Raw genomic sequence first — 6,303 nt, 5'->3', positions numbered from 1 at the left:
ATATATATATATATAATATATATATATATGTACGTATTGTTTTTTTTTTTTTTTTTTTTTTTTTTATCTAATTTATCGCTATTTATTTTATTATTTGGCTATTATGATTAACTATATATATATATATATATATTATTATTTATTTTTATTATTTATTTTATTTTTATTTTTATTTATTTTTTTTTATCATTATAACATATACCACACACTTACTGGGTTACAATGCATTTATATAAGTAATATTTTTATACTCTGTCTCAGGGAAAGTTGTTATCCCTTTGAAAAATAAAATAAAAAAGTTCAAAAAAAAAAAAAAAGTTGCACAAACTAAACGTAAACAATGATATAACAAACTCATGAAGAAGTCAAAGATGACTGAAAACAAATGTGCTGTTGATTATTTGACATTAAATCCAGAAAAGACTTTACAACATACTCAGTAATGCTTTCATATGTGTCTATTATTATTAATGCTATACTGCCATGTCTTTATTTTATGTCTCTACAAACATACTCTATATTTCTATATTTCTATATTTCTATATTTCTATATTTCTATGGACGTTAACCACTTCATGTTTTCTTTACTCAGATGTGTTCAAGGTTTTAACTGAAGTTGTTTTGAGAAATGAGTGAAGCTGTGAGGACTTGGTGAATGAAAATAGTGTGTTAACAATGAGAAAAACTGTCATATAAGATGTTTAACCACATCATGTGTTTTTTATTCAGATTGGGACTGTGGTTTGTCAGAGAAGATTGTCTCTTTGGTCTCAGCTCTGAAGTCCAACCCCTCACACCTCAAAACACTGGACTTAGTTTAACCAAACCTGTTGTGATTCAGGAGTGTTTCATCTGTGTGGTTTTCTGCAGAGTCCAGACTGTCGCCTGGAGACTCTCAGGTCAGTTCACTGTCTCTTACTTGTGTCATGTTTCAGAGTTTCACTAAAGAGCTCGACTATAATAAGCTCTAGTATTTACTCTGTACTTGGAGTCAGAGGTGGACAATAATTACACTTAAATGTAAATACACTGGAACTTTTCTGGTGGGTTTTGCGTCCTGTTTGTTTCCATGGAGATGCTTTTGTGTCGACAGGAAAGGGCCAGACCCTCCACCAGAAAAGTGACATTTTAATATTCTATATTCTAAGGAAAGTGTTGTTGATTTAAATGACATTAAGTCCAGAAAATATTGTCATGTTAATAATGTTTTTAATTATTCACAATGTCTCTATAAGCACAGTCTAAATTTGTCTGGACTTAAACCACATCATGTGTTCTTTATTCAGATTGTGGAGCTGTGGTTTGTCAGAGAAGATCTGCTCCTCTTTGGCCTCAGCTCTGAAGTCCAACCCCTCACACCTCAGAGAACTGGAGCTGGTTGGTAACAGACTGAGAGAATCAGATGTGAAGAAGCTCCTGGACCTTGAACAGAGTCCTGACTGTCGTCTGGAGACTCTGAGGTGAGTTGTGATTTTATGGTTTTGTTTTGAGCCTGGAACAGTTGGCACATGTTTCCTTCTGTTCTAAAACTGACACATGGTTTGGTTAATTTACGTCTGAACCACAGAGCGGCAGAGTGCCCTGCACCAGGCTCGTTTCACTCACGTGCCTCCAAACTTTTTCACGTTTTATTTTTCGAGGCTCGTGCAGTGAAGCGGTCTTCAGTCAAAAACAAAAATGTGTTTTTCTTGACCTAATCAGCCCACAGAGAGCGAGGAGACAAACATATCCAGTCAGACTTTGCTTGGACAGACCTGTTCTCTGCTGTAATCGAGAGGGATCTGGCTGCAGACCTTCACCCAGAGGACCCTCACGTGACTCACCTCCTTCCACACGTCCCTAACAGTAACAAACAGCAGCCAAAAGAGAGACACACTTTCCTGTTTTCAACGGAACCTTACAAAAGTTTACATTGATTTACACTAAAAACCATCCACTGTTTATAGAAATGGACGTAGCTAACGTGCGAGCCGCCGCGTTCCAAACAGGAAGTTCACATGCGGCTCTTCCGGCTCCTTCTGACTCTGGCTCCCAGTGATTTACATTGGAATATTGTGGCTCCTCTCTCTGTAGCTGCTGCTGTGGCCTCGTCATTTCAGTCTTAAAATGTTGGTGTAGGAGAAATGGCTCCATGTAGAATTGTATCAGGTGTGTGTGCGTCTAATGGTTTAACATGAACAAATTATACTGAATTATACTGAATTATACTGAATTATACATGTGTGGGGCACCAGATTCTGACTGAATCAAAACTTAACCATAGTGATCACAACAACTTATCAGTTTTATCGATCTGAAGGAAAAGTTCCCGAAAAAGTGACCTGATGATAACTTGAAGAAAAATCACTGAAACCATCAAATTCCTTTGTTTGTTTTATCAGCAAAATAACAACGAGACACTCAACTTTCAAGTTCTGATGACGTGATGAACAATAAAGCACCGATTTTAACAACATGAGGCAGTTATAAAAACAGGGTTCAGTTTAGTTCAGTTTTGGTTTTACGTGTAATTGGACACAGTTGTAGGATGGACGCCAACCACTGCACATTCACTGTTCAAACCAGCTCTTACTTGAAAGTGTTTTCTCCGTTAGACAGTTGGTCAGGTTCTCACAGAGATCACGACCACGGGTCTGTATGAATCGCGGCGGCAGCTGGTTCGTTGTGGTCACACGCACAGGCAGGACAGCGGCGCAGCGGTTGTGGGCTCGGACAGAGCGGTCCACACCTCCTTCACCGGGGTCCGGGTCTCCAGGTCCCTCACTATAACACGCTTCACCTTTCGTGGTCTCGCTGTTTCACAGAATTTTTTTGTGCAATTTTGCATGTTTTTTTTTTTTTTTTTTTTACAGTGTATGAAGGTGCATTGTGCTCCTCCCCCTGCGTCCTGATTGGCTGAGGGACTGTAGACCGTTGTCAATCAATCTCCTCCGTGCCGTGTCTCCTGTACAGTACAGAATGTGTTCAGACAAATGGACATAAATGTTGGATCTGTATCAGTGTGATTCTGAAGTGCTGGATGTTTGCAAGTTTTCTCCTCCACAAAACCCACAATGTCGATGAAATGTTCTGCACCGACAAAGTCTCCTGCGCTCGCTCCCAAAAGACAGAGGAAGATGTAAACATCACACAAAAAGTTGGACTTCTGGACACGCTGAAGGAAGGAGAAGTTACACGGCTGTAGGCGTCATTACGGAATAAATGAATCTTCGGTTTGTTACATAAAGAAGGAGGAAATAACAACAAGGACGACAGCAGCAACAAGTTTTAAGAAGGATGTAAAAAGGTTGTAAGTGTCCTGTGTGAGAAAAGTGTATAAAGTGTGTGGTGAGGGGTTTTACACACTTAAAACACATAGAATAATTGTAAAATATAAAGCTGACTACTTGGTGGATTTGGTCTATTGTGGGTTATTTTTAGAACGTAACCCCCGCGATAAACGAGGGAACACTGTATTTGTATTTACCCAGTTGTTTTCCACATGTCGACAATTAAATGTTTTATGTTTGTGACGACAAACTGCTCATTTCTCTGCAAACAGAGCACAGACAACACAAAGATACTTTCACATTTGGACACTTAAAGAAATGTACTGGGGATTCAAACAATCTTTGAAGTTGTGATAAGTGCAAAAATTCAAATGAACTTTCAATAACATTTAATAGTGAACTAATGTGTAAATCCACAGGACCTACAGGGACAACAGAGTGCACCTTCACTCACCGTAACCTCCAGGCAAAAACTGATCAAAGCTCCAATGAATTTTCTCCTAAAAAGTAAACAAATGAAAATGGTGAGGGCCGTGTTGGTGGAGGTGCATGTTGGTGCAGGTCTACAGCCAGACTTTGTGGCTCTAATCTGCTCTAGACTTCAGCACAGAGAAACACAATAGAGACTTTCCTTCACTCGTGTGGCGTGTTTCAGGTGTTAAAGCCACAGTCACTTTTTACACAAAAACAGACTCAAGGAAATTCATGTTTTTCATTTTGTCTGTTTTTTTTATTCCTCTGGAAACTGAGAAAAACCTGTTCCCAGACTCAGACTTGTCCGGACGTTATTTGAGGTGTGGAGTTCACTGCACTGGAATCCACTGAAGACTTTACACTTTGTATAATGGACTTTCTGGTCCATCTGTGCTCTGCTTCACTGTTGTGTGTGTGGGGGTGGATCTGCTCTGTGGATCTGAGGCTGCGCTCAACACTTGTCCTGGTTTGGTCCCGTTTTGATCCTGGTCTAGTCCTGGTCTAGTCCCATTGTATTTTAGTTTTGGATGTGACGTGTTTACAGGTGTGTAACAGTTTAAACTGAATCATTTCTGATCTCTGCTCCTCCACAGGTGGTGAATCCTGAAGATGTTCAGCTCGTGTGCAGACGCCTCAGACGGAGCTCAGAGGAAAGAAACATCAGAATAATCCAGAAAAAGAAAAATGTGTCATTTAAAAATCTATTAATTATGAATTTATTAATCCTCAATGTAAATAACCCAGAGTATCATTTGCCTTTGTTAAAACCTCTTTTGACATTTTTATTTTTATTATTTTCTGTTGTTGATCATTAACTTCCACTTGCCAAACACATTTGGCACTTTTATTTTGAAGAGTCAGAACAGAAAACAGAGCAGGTTATACAGAACAAATATATATACAGTATTTATATTTTCAGATATTTTCTCTGCCTTTGTTTAGCTTCAACTCTGAAGAGAACACAAGGTTTTGTTGGGGGGGGGGGGGGGGGTATCTGGTGTCTGTGATGTTTGGTGTGTCGAGTTGGGCAGCTGTTTTGGTGGTTGGGTTAGTGGGTGGGTGGTGGAAAGTGGTTGTTCATGTTTTTTAATCTGTGTTTTAAAGCAACTTTGTTTACATTTTTGTATGACAAGTGCTTTATAAATAAAAGTTTGATTGATTGAATTGATTATAAAAAGTAAAATAGTCAAGCGTCAAGAACAAATCTGTGTGTCCCATTAAGTTGCTTTTCTTTACAAACAAACAAAAATCACATCAACTCATAAAAACAGTGAGTTTTAATAAATGATGTTGTTTACACACAAAACGGAAAAAGATCAAAATAAAAGCGTTAACATGAAGATAGAGCGTTGAACCCGGCCGCACTGATGACAAGTGTCTTAACACAGTGAACTATACAACCTGTGAATGTTCTGAGCGCGTGTGGAAATGTACGACATGCGGCGGCAAACGCGCCTTGTGAACAGAGCGTGTAGAAGCCGTGAGGGGCTCTCGAGGGGAGGGCTGTGGAAAACGCACCTTTGCAAATATTATTCCCGGTGTATGAGCCAGTGGAGCAGAGACTCACTGTATAAAACAGACAGATTATTTGTCTGTAACACAGCGGAGGCGCCGCAAACTGATGCAGGAAGAGCCGCGGCTCCATCTGTCTGCCTCTCTCTGCTGAGCATGCGCACAAACATCCACAGAAACAACTTTTTATTCAAGAAAAAAAAAACATATTTCGACTATTTTAGCACAAAATATGTGGTTATTTTCTGATTTTTAATAACACTTGACAAAATGTTAAATACTGTATCGATCTATAAACTTGGCCGCAATGCTTCATGGGAAAGTGTTTTGTGGGGTGACAGGAGCCATTTTTGGTCTGTGTATTCGGACCATGAGTGAGACAGAAGTGTTCGAGACATAAGAATGTACTATTTCCAAACCATTAGATTAAAATTAATTTAGAAAAACATGAGAAAGTTGTTAACAAGATGCGTTTTTTATCAGCGTGTTATTATTACACGTTGAGTGGCTGAGCTCTTACATTAAGACACGACTCATTTAGTGGATTGACTCATTTAGTGGATTGACATGGCTGTAGTTGTAACTGACGTAACTTAATGAAAATAAGGTGTGTGAGTTTGGTGCTGTCTGGTTGTACAGTTTGAAAGTCTGAGTTTTGTGTGACATGTTTATACTGAGATACCGGACTAAACCAGAACCGAACCAGGATTAAACCAGGACTAAACCAGGACTAATCCAGGACTGAACCAGGACTAAACCAGAACTAAACCAGGTCTAAATCAAGACTAAACCAGGTCTAAACCAGGACTGAACCAGGCCTAAACCAGGTCTAAACTAAACCAGGACTAAACCAGGTCTAAACTAGGTCTAAACCAGGTCTAAACCAGGACTAAACTAGGACTAAACCAGGACTAAACCAGGACTAAACCAGAACTAAACCAGGACTAAAGGAGGACTAAACCAGGACTGAACCAGGTCTAAACCAGAACTAAACCAGGACTAAAGCAGGTCTAAACCAGAACTGAACCGAGGACTAAACCAGGTCTTA

At 39.3% G+C, this 6,303-nt stretch overlaps 1 long non-coding RNA gene across 3 annotated transcripts; it reads left to right on the top strand.

Annotated features, from left to right (window-relative positions):
- The first annotated feature begins 816 nt into the window (after positions 1-816).
- On the top strand, positions 817-4,707 carry LOC129408332 (uncharacterized). 3 transcript variants are annotated; one of them, XR_008631886.1, is made up of 3 exons: positions 817-899; positions 1,287-1,460; positions 4,337-4,707. It is a non-coding gene; the product is annotated as an uncharacterized LOC129408332 (long non-coding RNA). The 3 variants fall into 3 exon arrangements; XR_008631887.1 differs by lacking the exon at positions 4,337-4,707 and adding an exon at positions 1,702-3,237; XR_008631885.1 differs by lacking the exon at positions 4,337-4,707 and having other exon boundaries at positions 1,287-3,237.
- Positions 4,708-6,303: the final 1,596 nt, after the last annotated feature.

Source organism: Boleophthalmus pectinirostris, unplaced genomic scaffold (genome assembly GCF_026225935.1).
Source record: "Boleophthalmus pectinirostris isolate CB_2022bp ecotype Guang Dong unplaced genomic scaffold, ASM2622593v1 HiC_scaffold_16, whole genome shotgun sequence".
In the NCBI taxonomy this organism is placed as follows: Eukaryota; Metazoa; Chordata; class Actinopteri; order Gobiiformes; family Gobiidae; genus Boleophthalmus; species Boleophthalmus pectinirostris.
The sequence above is the reverse complement of the archived record's forward strand: the minus strand, read 5'-3'. Positions and strand labels throughout refer to the sequence as shown.